We start from the raw sequence: 12,387 nt of genomic DNA on the forward strand, positions 1-12,387 counted from the left end.
GAAAGGCAGAGCAGGGGAGAGAGGTCTTCCATCTACTGGTTCACTCCCCAGATGGCCTCAACAGCAGGGCTGGGCCAGGCGCCTGGAGCTCCTTCTGGATCTCTCACTGGGGTGCAGGGACCCACCCACTGGGCCACCTCCCGCTGCCTTGCCAGGCGCGTTCGCGGGAGGGGGCAGGACTCATCCCACGCTCTGCCGTGGATCCTTGCCCCACAGCGCCACAACGCCAGCCTTCGCCAGCCGAGTATTTAGAGACACAAACTCCACGTAAAGAGGCAGGAGTGGCAGAAAAGGACAGACGTCCTTTGAGAGGGCGGTCTTCAAACACAGAGCTTCACGGGGACCAGAGGTGGAAGGGGGAGCGGGAGAGGGAGGAGGAGGCAGGCAGGGCCCTGCGGGAGCACGCGCAAGCACCAGCGTCACGGCAACGTGCCCGCCCCCCGAGCAGCCTTGTGGACATCCCAGCATCACGAATCAGAACAGGGAGAAGCCCCCAGAAGGCTGCGGGGACGACGCGGGGACAGAGTTCACAGAGAACTGCTGGGATGTCTTCCCTTCTAAAAGCAGTCATGAAACAGAAGCCGGGCCCCCGGAGCCAGGCAGCTCCAGGCCTTGGAGGGGCGAAGCCCCAGAATCAGAGGTGCTGAGGAGGGTGGCGAGATGGGGGGGGCGGCGGTGCAGCAGCTCAGATGCCACTGGGACTTGGACATTCTCGTCCTGTGTCGGGTGCTGAGATCTGATCCCAGCTCTGCTTCTGCCTCCAGCTTCCTGCTAACGCAGGCCCTGGGAGGCAGCAGTGACGACTCAGTGCTTGGGTCCCTGACACACATGTGGGAGACCTGGAGGGAGCTCCTGGCTTCAGGGGCCTGGTCCCAGCTGATGTAAGCATTTGGGAGTGAACCAGCAGAAGGGAGATGCCTCTGTGTCTCTGTCTTTCAAACAGATGGAAAATGAACAAATAAAAATTTTAAATAATTGGCAAGGAGAAATCACAAAGAAAATAACATTACATAAAGGAATATTTTCCATAAGTTGAAAAAATCCTGAATCTACAAATTTCAAGGGTTCACCAGGTACCTAGAAAAAAATATTCAGGGGCTGGAGTGGGTAAAGCCATTGCCTGCAGCACCGCCATCACATATGGGCGCCAGCTCGAGTCCAGGCTGCTCCACGTCTGATCCAGCTCCCTGCTAGTGCACCTGGGAAAGCAGCAGAAGATGACCCAGGTGCTTGGGCCCTGCACCCGCAGGGGAGACCTGGAAGATCCTGGCTCCTGGTTTCGGATCAGCCCAGCTCCAGCCATCGCGGCCATCTGGGGAGTGAACCAGCAGATGGAAGACCTCTCTGTCTCTCTCTGCCTCTGCCTCTCTCTAACTCTGCCTTTCAAATAAATAAATCTTTAAAAAATAAAATTCAGTCTGATTAACTTTGAAACATATGTAAAACTACCAGGTTTCAAAGCTAAAGACAAAAGCCAGAAGACCTCCAGGTAAAAAGATCAATTAATGTGTAGAGTCAAAAGAATCAGACTAGCACCAGACTTTTAAAACAAACACAGAAACAAGAAAACAGTGGAGCGACACTTTCTTTAAAACTGTTGAGGGGCTGACGCGGTGGCATAGCGAGTAAGGCCGCCGCCTACAGCACTGGCATCCCAACTGGGCACCAGTTTGAGTCCTGGCTGCTCCACTTCCGATCCAGCTCTCTGCTGTGGCCTGGGAAAGCAGTAGAAGATGCCCAAGTGCTTGGGCCCCTGCACCCGTGTGGGAGACCTGGAAGAAGCTCCTGGTTCCTGGCTTCGGATTGGTACAGCTCTGGCCGTTGCAGCCAACTGGGGAGTGAACCAGCAAATGGAAAGCCTCTCTTAACTCTTTCAAATAAACAAATAAATCTTTAAAAAATAAATAAAACTTAGTGGAAGAAAGCATGACCAAGGGGTTTAGAGACAGAGGAGCTTTGAGCCCTTGGCGCTGCAGGAGAGAGCGTTCTGCCACAGTGAGGAACGCCTAAGCCCAGAGTCCAACGCAGTCATAATCGCTGCCTTCCAACCCACGAGCGAAATAGTGACCCATGTGTCGCTACTGATACAGACCAATAGCAGCATGATCCACACATCCCTGCCGATGTGAATCAACAGTCAGCCACCCACATGTCCCTGTTGATACAGATCAATAACCAGTTTTCCATATGTCCTTACTATATGAGTCAGTAATCAGTTATCCACATGTCCCTACAGATATGGATCAGTAATCAGTTATCCACATGTTCCTGACGCAAATCAGTAATCAGTTATCCATGCATGCTCAATGATAGGGATCAGCAGTCCGCATGTCCCTGCTGGTAGACATCAATGTCAGTGCGTCCCTACTGACACAGTTCAATATCACACGCGTGTTTACTGATGCAATCAGCCGTCCACATGTCCCTACTGATACAGCGTGGCCATCAATATCCATGTGTCCCTACTGACCCAGATCAATCAGTTATTCACATGTCCCTGTTGACAGGAGTCAATCCTCAATTATCCATGCATCCTGACTGATGCACACCAGCAGTCCCGGTGCCCCTGCTGCCACAGCCGTAACCACGTGAGCAAGCGGGGTGGAGCCGCAGCGCTGCCCGCCACCCGAGCGGCTCCCGTCACTGACAGGAAAGGCCTCCCTGGTGCACGGCATCGGAGGCGCAGGCTTGCCCCGCTCAGGGCTCCTGGCAGGGGCAGAGCAGGGCAGAGAAGGAGAGCCCTGGCCCCTGGCAGGTCCTCTCCACGGGGTCACCTCCCTGAGGCAGGTCCCCAGGGACCGAAGGACCCCACCTCCGAAACACCACAGGTGGACTGTGTCCCCGTGTTGCTGCTGCTGGCTGCTGGCTCTGGGGTCTCAGTCCTGCGTGAACCTGGGAGCCACAACCAGTCCCACCCAGAATTCCCCACTTCAGATGAACAGGACGGGGAATGGAAGCAGTAGCACCATGGGAATGACCGTCAACACCACGACACCAGTGCTAGTGGGGACAGGTGTGCGCCACCAGCATCTCCTAGATGGCTCCAAGTGGACAGGTGTGAACAGGTGTGCACCACTGGTGTCTGTCTCATAGCTGCAAGTGGACAGGTGTGAACAGGTGTGCACCACTGGTGTCCGTCTCATAGCTGCAAGTGGACAGGTGTGAACAGGTGTGCACCACTGGTGTCTGTCTCATAGCTGCAAGTGGACAGGTGTGAACAGGTGTGCACCACTGGTGTCCGTCTCATAGCTGCAAGTGGACAGGTGTGAACAGGTGTGCACCACCAGCATCTCCCAGATGGCTCCAAGTGGACAGAGGTGAACAGGTGTGCACCACTGGTGTCTCCCAGATCGCTCCAAGTGGACAGGTGTGAACAGGTGTGCACCACTGGTGTCTTCCAGATCGCTCCAAGTGGACAGGTGTGAACAGGTGTGCACCACTGGTGTCTCATAGCAGCAAGTGGACAGGTGTGAACAGGTGTGCACCACCAGCGTCTCCCAGATGGCTCCAAGAGGACAGAGGTGAACAGGTGCCTCACAGAGGAAGGCACTTCAAGGTGCAGGAGCCCAGCAGGCATGACCTTGACCACGTGGCCAGTACAGCACACTGCTGAGATATGTCGGCACCCAAGTTGCCACACACACGGACACCCCAGGGCGCCCACACAGGGACGCCTGAGCTGCCATACACAGCACCCAGGGCCACCGTCACTTTCTACCAGAAGTGCATAACCCATTGCAGCTGTGAGAAAATATCCGGCCGGCGCCGCGGCTCACTAGGCTAATCCTCTGCCTAGTGGCGCCGGCACACCGGGTTCTAGTCCCGGTTGGGGCGCCGGATTCTGTCCCGGTTGGCCCTCTTCCAGGCCAGCTCTCTGCTGTGGCCAGGGAGTGCAGTGGAGGATGGCCCAGGTGCTTGGGCCCTGCACCCCATGGGAGACCAGGAAAAGCACCTGGCTCCTGGCTCCTGCCATCGGATCAGCGCGGTGCGCCGGCTGCAGCGCGCTGGCCGCGGCGGCCATTGGAGGGTGAACCAACGGCAAAGGAAGACCTTTCTCTCTGTCTCTCTCTCTCACTGTCCACTCTGCCTCTCAAAAAAAAATAAATAAATAAATAAATAAATAAATAAAAAAGAAAATATCCTGGAAACTCAAACTGAGGAACATTTTACAAAATAACCAGCCAGCAGCATCCACAGGTGTGGAAGCCACACAAGGGGGGAGGGCGGCTGGGGGAGAGCTGAGCAGGGGGTGGGCGTGATGGGGACCGGGACGTGTGCACACGCTGACCCGCGTCTGAGAGCATTGCGGGCGTACGGGCCCTGCGGAGTTCTGGTGAAACATCAGCTTATTTGTTGCAAAAAAAAAAAAAAAGTTTAAATCCATGCAGCTTTTGCAAAATATGCTTTTCCTACTTTTTGAAGGCCCCTCACCCAGGACACAAACCTCAGAAGAACCTGGAGCAGGGGTACGTAGACTTCTACACTATTTCTGCAACTTTTCTCTAAGTGTAAAAATCAGTTCAAAGCATTTTGTACAAAAAGAAAATGCTCCTAACAGCTTAACAGCTTCACTTACGCGGCCTGGAACTAAGAACAGGGCGGGGCCTGGCCCGGCAGCGAGGGTGCCCACGGCCCTGCCGCAGATCCGGCTCCGTTCCCAGCCCTGGCTCCTGGCTCGTTTCCTGCCACAGCAGACCCTGGGGGCAGCTGTGACGGCTGAAGTCGCTGAGCCCTGCCACCACGTGGGGGACCTGCCTGGCTTCTGTCGCAGTAGGGGGTCGGGGCAGCAGCTGCTGCAAGCAACTGAGCAGAGAGCCAGCAGGTGGGGGCCCTCTCAGAAGCAGCCCCGATGTCCTCACAGGAGGCCCTGTGCTGGTCCACACGTGGAACGTGCTGGGTGGGGAGGGGTGAGAGGTGGCGTGAGCACGTGAGGGTCAGGACACCCCACTGAGTGGCAGCAGGGGATGCCAAGAGGCCCTCGCGCATGGGACTGGCTGGCCCATCCACCTGGACAGGGAGAGCAGTGCTGACCCCAGCACAGGGGGGGGCCAGGGAGAGCCTGAGGAAGGGACCCCAGGCAGGGCCACCCCAGGCACAGCTCTGTCCGGGTCGCCAGGCAGGCACTGACCACAGCACACATGTAACCTGCACTGCCTGGGAGCCCAGAGCACCCCAGGGAACTCTGCCCCCCCACCATGGACAGCAGGGCGGGCTGTCAATCTCGAGTTTACTTCCTGGCTCCGTTCCAGGGCTGTCCCCCTGAGTTTCATTCAGATGTTACACAAGACAACAGGAGATATTAACCCGGATCTGCTGGGCTCTGCTCCCGGGGCCAGAGCTGGAAGGACCCTCGTGCCGGCCCCCACTGCCCTCGCCCCGCTCCCTGGTAGGGGAGTCCAGGACGTTCCACCTGGAGCTCCTCACGTCTCAGAGACCACGCCCTGAGGACTCTCCGAGCCGAGCTTCGGGGACAGCCCCCAGCTGCGTGCGCACTGGACTGTCCCTGCGGTTTTGACCGAGGACCCGACCCAGGAGAGCCTGGATGAGAAGGTTCGGGTCAGCAGCGTCCCCTGAGGATTCTGGGTAAGACACGGCAAACGCACAGGAAAACCGCCAGAGCCTGCAGGAGCCATCCGCAGAGGGGAGCGGCCGTGGCCCCGAGGAGAATCCAGTGGTCCCACGGCTGCCCTGGGAGCAAAGACGGCACCCACCGAGCACCGCGGCAGAGGAAACACGGGAGCAGGGGCAGGGAGAGGCTGCCGCTCAGGGACCCTGGCTCAGGTTCCCCCACCCCTGCCACACCGGCCCTCTGTGGGCACTCCAGGCAGAATGGGGAGGGGCACAGCCTGGCCTCCCCACAGTGGACAGTGACAAGGGGGAGAGGGAGAGGGCTCAGCCTGGGCAGGGCCAGACCCAGCGCCCACAGAAGCTCATGGCACAGGCCCAACCCGGGTAAGCAGGGGCTGGCCAAGGGGGAGGAGGACTGGCCAGGGAGGGCTACACCCCAGCTGCTTCCACAGTCAGTCAACAGCCGGAGGAGCACCTGGCCAGTCTCCGGCACAGCTGGTCAGCGTCCACGTCCAGCCTCAGGTGCCCGACCGCCTGTCCTTGAGCTGGGACACCAGCTCCTGGAGCCCAGTCCTCCGCGTCTCCTCCCCCTGCCACACCTGGGTCCCACTGAGGCTTCCGGCACGGGGCAGGCCCTTGTCCCTGTCTCCACACAGCTCATCCTGCCCTCGTCCCCGCGCCGAGAGCCACAGACACTCCCTCCACAGCCATCCTGACCCCTGCCCATTCTGTGGCTCCCAGGCCGCTGAGCCACAGGGAAGCCCCTAAAGTTAAACGGGAACAGAAAGCCCATCGGGATGAAGAGACATGGTGCACTCTGTGGAGTACTATTCAGCCCTGAAAAGGAGGCAACTCTGCGCGTGGGCACGTGCAGCAGACCAGGCCCTGGTGTTGGGCATGATGGGTAACTCAGTGCGTGGCCCAACCACGGCCGCTCTGCTGGGGAAGGGGGTAGGAGCAGAGCCACAGGCCTGCAGTGGGGGCCTGGCCGAGGGGAGGGGACTGTCAGACTGCAGGGTCCTGCGCTAATTTTGGATGAGTGGAGGTGACACCTGCCTTTCCCCCTTGGGGGTGTGGCCTTGGAGGGGAGGGGAGGAGTCAGGTGAGGCCAGGCTGGGATGACAGACAGCCCTTGCAGGAGGAGCCGCCTGCCAGCAAGCAGGGCCCTCACCAGAACCCGGCCGGGCTGGTGCTGCCTGCAGGCTCACATCTTCTCCCTGGACGTCCGGAGCGACTTTGCCCCCTCCCCATAGTGATCAAGCCCTGAGGAGCCTCCTCCCTCAGCCCCTGCAGGTGGCACGGAGGGCCCTGGTGCCCTCCTTCCCTCCCCTACGGGCGCACCGTGCACCTCGGCAGGCACTGGGCTGAGCAGCCAGCTGCCGCCATGAAGGGAGACCCTGTGCTGGCCCTGGGGACTCACGGACCACACGGCCAGTCCTCACCGATTCCCCTCCAAGTCCGGCGGGAACGCTCGGGATCGTGTCCGTGTCACACTAATACAAGCAACGTCCTGAGGGCCCAGTTTGCACACTCACCCATCAGCTTCCCTGGAAGTCCTACCAGCCCAGTCGGGCCCCATTGGGGTCATCATTGCAGACAGGTGCTGATGGCAAGGACCCCACGCAGCAGGCGTCAGCGGTGTGCAGGACGGCTCTCCACGGCGAGAGCACCCGCCCCCCGCCAGGCAGCCCCGGGGAGTGGCCGCCCTGGGTCCGGGGCAGTAACGCCACCGAGGGAGCCACACCCACCAAGTCTTCCTCCTGAAAGCCCACAGGGTGCTGGGTGGCGTTGTGGACGCCTCCTGGGGCATCCTAAGCGGAGCTGCTCCTCCTCGCACCCGAGCCCACTAGGAGGAAAGCACACTCCTCGCCGGGCAGCTGTCAGGGCTGTGCCACCTCGGGGCCACAAGCCAGCTCCCGGAAGGGCAGCGCAGGGGCCGGGAGGTAGGGCGGTCTGTTAATCTCAGGCCTGCTCTTGTCCATCCCCAGGTGTGTGGGGAGGGGCCAGAAAGCCTCCGCCACATAGTTGAGTCACTACCACCCCCACCAGCCCCCCTGTCCGGCAGGTGCGCGCCCGCAGCCGGGTCACCACCCGTTTTCCCGTACGCAGCAATACGCAGCAAAGCGTCACAGCACGAAGCAAACACTGCGGCGAAACCAAGCACGCAGAGACCGCACCTGCTCCAGCCCCCCGGGCCAAGGTCGAACGCCGCGCAGGTGTTTCCAGGAGAACCGCGGCGGCGCCTGCTCAATGACGCCTGCCTCCGCGTCAAACCCTTCATCCCCTGGCTTCCCCCAGGGTCACACCCGACAGCTCGGCGACCGTCCCCGGAAACCGGAGCGCGTGAAATTCACACACTGCACGCCCTCAAAAATTAAATAAAATAAGCTGCGCGGGCCGCACCTTCCCGCAAGAGGCCCGGGCACCGGCACCTGCGCCTGCACCTGCGCGGCCGCGCCCGCGCGTCTCCGCCCGCCCCGGTCTGTACGCGGCGCCGCGCGGCCCGGGGATGGGGGATCGTGCGCTGGGGACGCGCCTGCGGGAGGTCGCCGGAGAGGCCCGGGGGCCCCGCCCAATGACCCCAATGTCCTCACGCACGCGAGCGCAGGGCCCCCGGCCCCTGATGACCCGGCCCCGCGCGCCGAGAGCTAGGCCCGGCCGCTGCTCACCGAGGCTCCGGCGGCTCCTGCGGCTGCCGGCGGCGCGTCCGACGGCCCCGCTGCGCCATGGCGGGGGGCGCGCGTCCCCGCACGCCCCTCCCGTGTTATCCCGGATGCTCGGCCTCTTCTTTTGGGAGGCCGCGCCCGCGCCCGCAGGCGGTGAGGACCACTCACCTTGCGCGCTGCGTGGGGGCGCCGGAGCCGCGGCGCGGCCGCACGTGGGCGCGCTCCCGTGCGCTGGGCGCCCGCCTCCCCGCGCCGCTTCCCACGCCACGCCCGGGGCGGGGCGGCGCCAGGAGCCGGGAGGGAGCCCAGCGGTGCCTGCTCGCACGTGCGGGCGCTGCCTGTCGGGCCCTCACCTGCAGGCGGGCGAGCTCCGTGGGTGAAGACCCCTGGGCGGGCGCTGTTTCACCCGAGCCGCGGATGTGCCCCTCCCCCACACCCCGCGATCGTGACTCAGCAGAGCCCGGAGTTCTGGGCCTGGATGGCAAATGTTTGCTCTAAAGATTTATTTATTTATTTAAAAGGCAGAGAGAGAGCGCGCGAGCGCCAGCCTCTGGCTCACTCCCCAATGGCTGCAGTGGTCAGGACTGGGCCAGGCCGATGCCAGGAGCCAGGAGCTCCATCAGGGTCTCCCAGTGGGTGGCAGGGGCTGAACACCTGCCTCCTCACTAGCTGCCGCCTGGGGGGGCATGAGCAGGGAGCTGGGCACTGCCGTGGGGCCAGGACTCCCCCTGGGCGCTCCAGCTGGGAAGTGGGCGTCCCCAGCACTCACCCAACCCCGGCTCCAGCGCGTCTCGTTTTAATGGTGAAAATTACATGTTGCGATGTGCTGCCCCCTCGCCTGGAGGACACTCTGGCTGCTCCCGGCCGCCAACCCCCAGAAACTACACCGGGTCTGCCGGCTGCTCAGGGTCCATGGCTGTTGTCCCCCACCCGCGGCATCCAGGATTGCTACAGCTTCCTGCTCGTCCGGGCCTAGGCGTTGGCATGGAAGGGCCCCTCTGGACGAAGCCGTGGCAGCCGGAGCTGCTGACGGCGTGGGGTGGCTGCGACAGAGGAAGCGCACCAAGGAGCAGGAGCCTGGGGCAGACCCGGGTCCCAGAGGAGAGGCGGCCCAAGGTGGATCCAGGCCCCCACTCGGGGGCCTCGCCTTGTCCTGGTGAGGAAGCCCCCAGCCCCTGCTGTGGCTCCACGCCCAGGGCTTCCCACGCTGGTGTCAGAGCACAGAGCATGACCGACCAAGTACACTTTATCAAATCTGAAAGCTCCGAGGGTGGGGAGGAGGGGCCCGAGGCTGGCGGGGGAGGTTCCCGAGTCTCATCACAGAGCCGGCCAGCAGGGGGTGGCTCCTCGGACAAAGTGGAGGAGCCGGGGCATCAAACAGCGCTGTCCCCACGGCCACACCCCCCGCTGTTCCTGCGGAGCCCACGGCCGTGAGAGGTGACTCCCACCCGGGCCCAGAGCTCGCATCGTGCCCCACGGTGATTAGCGGGACGGAATGGCGGCTCCCTGGCCACAAGGGAGCCAGAGGAAATGGAAACACAGCGGGGAGCCCAGGGCGCCCTCAGCTCGCTGGAGAGGCCACACCCGGGAGAGGGCGCCTGTCTGCCCAGGAGACTCGGGGTGGGCTCTGGCCAGTCAGTGGAATTTTGTGAGACGGAGAAGGCAGAGTGATCTTGGACGGGGGACAACCTGAGCAAGGTCACTTATTACAAGGATTTCATTTGTGATTCCTTCAAAATACAAAGTTTTGAAGTTGTAAATATGCTCTGTTTTGTGACCTGACATTACATTACTTCGGTGTTTTTCGTGGCAAATAACAAAATAACAAAACAAAAACCTTCACATAAATGCAAACACACAAGCGAATGCCTAACAAGAAACCAGGGGCGGCACAGGCCGGGTGGGGATGAAGACTGCCAGCGCACGAAGGCCCCTCTCCACCCTGGCCTCATCCTGAGTCCGGGCAGCCATGCAGCACAACAAGGCTGCAGCAGCTCCACACAGTGCACCCAGCGGTGGCCGTGCCCAGAGGGAGGACCAGCAGCTTCCTCCTCAGCTCTCTCCCAGGATGCCAGGAGCAGACGTCCCCGCGGGCAGCCAGCCCCCTTCAGAGTCATCAACGAGAGAAGCGGAACCGGCCCAGTGGACTCAGTGGAACCGTGCAGGTAGACCAACCATTGGAGAGTCAGACATAGGAAACTGCACGGGCTGAGTTTAAAATGCAGAGCACAGGGCCCCGTGCTGTGGCGTAGCGGGTTCAGACCCCGGCTGCTCCACGTCCAGTCCAGCTCCCTGCTAATGCGCTGGGAAAGCAGCGAAGGTGGCCCACGTGTTTGGGCCCTGCACCCGCGTGGGGGACCTGGCTGGGGCTCCTGGCCTCGGCCTGGCCCAGCTCCAGCCATCACAGCCATTTGGTAGGGTGCACCAGTGGGTGGAGACCTCTCAGCTCTGGCTTTCGTGGGGCAGTCGCTGAGCTACAGTAGTTGGTGGGGCCGTTCTAGAAGCTTCTCACCACTGTCAGGTGTGGCTAAAGACGGCCACCTCTCCCGCCCGTGTGTGGCCGTGGACACGCATGTGGGTGGGGCAGCGGTGCTGAGCGAGCCCACGCGTGAGCCACAGCACTGCGGTCCTGGGCCCAGGAGGCTCAGAGCTTCCGTCCCTTTTTGCCTCTGGACTCGCGTGGCTCGTGTCACTCGGCCGGCTCTGCCGAGAGGTGGACACCAGGTCGCTGGTTCTGGCCTCAGTGCTGCTGTGGGCAGCCTCGCCCCTCCTCCGTCTCCCGCCCCAGACGGTGGGTCTGTGCGGGCTGAGGAGTTCCTAGCTGGCTCCGTTCCCAGGGGCGCCGCCGGCCGCCCCACACCCTTCCCTCTGCCTCGCTTCTCCTCGCCGCTCATGTGGGGGTCTCAGGGTGGAACCCAGTGGGAAGTGTGGCTCAAGGGGGGGGGCCCGCGGTTCACTCTCTGCCTGAGGATGCCTCCACCCCAGCAGAGACCCCCAGCGGCTGCCACATTAAGCGCAGCACCCTCAGAGGAACCTGGTCTGGTTTTGGTGATGATCTGAGCCAGCCCCAAATGCCCTCATCAAGGTCATCAAAGGAGCCACACACCGCAGGACGAGGGGGCCCAGTGGGGAGGCCGCCGTGGGTGCGGGGCGTTTACCTGTCCTGGCTCACCTGGGCGAGGCTTCCGGCGGCCCAGGCTGGTGAGCTGTGCGAAAGGAAGCCCTCTCCCCTCCAAACGGGGGACCCCCCGGCCTGCCCTCAGGGGAAGGGGAGTCACATGGGTGCCAGCCCCACACTGGGGGGGTCAGGAGAGTCCCCCGGGGCGGGGGGACCCTTCCCCAGGTTGAAACAGCACCCACTGCGGTACGAGAAACCTTTCAGGGCGCTGCTGACTTCAGGGGGTCCCAGGGCACTGCCCGCCCAGGGCCGGGGAGGCCACCGTTAGGGCTCATAACCGGCCGTCACTGCAGGACAGCGACGCTCCCAGCAGGAGTTCCCAGGGTCACGCGGCAGAAGCTTGGTCCCCCGGGGTGGGGTGCGAGGTCTGGGGCCTGGTGGGAGTCGTCCTGCCGAGAGGACCGGGCTGTCAGGGGACCCCTGGGTTGGTGCTCACAAGAGGGCGGTCATAGAACACGCCTGACCGCCCCCCAGCCTCCGCTTCCGGCCTGCTGAGGACCCCCTCTCCCACAGGCTCCTGCTGCTGTGGCGCCGTCGCCACGAGGCCCTCACCTGAATGGGTGCCATGGCCCTGAGCCCCAGAACTGTGCCCCGGTGAAGCTCTGAGAGTACCCAGCGCCGGGTCTCTCATCATAGTCGCAAAGCAGGCCGGGGCCGATGTGGCTCAGCAAACGAGGGAGAGAAGGAAGGGCGTAGGGCGAAGGCCGCAGGACAGGTGTGCAAGGCCTCAGTGCTCCGCGCTCACACAGGTGTGGGAAGCACCACGGGGCCGGCGCTGTGGTGCAGCGGGTAAAGCCACCACCTGCAGTGCCGCCAGCGCATACGGGCGCAGGTTCACAACCCAGCTGCCCCTCTTCTGATCCAGCTCTCTGCTAATGCAGACCCTGGGGGCAGCAGCAAGGGCCCAGGTGCTTGGCCCCTGCACCCACATGGGAGCGTGGGAGACCCAGAAGAAGCTCCTGGCCCCTGGCTTCG

General features: G+C 62.4%; 1 protein-coding gene across 19 annotated transcripts in view; it reads right to left on the reverse strand.

The window, feature by feature from the left end:
* JAKMIP3 (Janus kinase and microtubule interacting protein 3) overlaps positions 1-8,711 on the reverse strand; it is a 92,023-nt gene extending 83,312 nt beyond the window's left edge. For 3 of the 19 annotated variants that reach the window (XM_089313797.1, XM_089313795.1, XM_070057054.2), the window contains exon 1: positions 8,238-8,498. The gene's annotated coding sequence lies outside the window, so the exon portion shown is untranslated. Of the gene's footprint in view, positions 1-7,745; positions 8,039-8,237; positions 8,552-8,587 lie in introns of those variants that run through there. The other 16 variants (XM_089313798.1, XM_089313793.1, XM_051830093.3 and 13 more) reach the window with 10 other exon arrangements.
* Positions 8,712-12,387: the final 3,676 nt, after the last annotated feature.

This window comes from Oryctolagus cuniculus, chromosome 15, assembly GCF_051225735.1.
Source record: "Oryctolagus cuniculus isolate XC-2025 breed Fujian yellow rabbit chromosome 15, ASM5122573v1, whole genome shotgun sequence".
Classification (NCBI taxonomy): Eukaryota; Metazoa; Chordata; class Mammalia; order Lagomorpha; family Leporidae; genus Oryctolagus; species Oryctolagus cuniculus.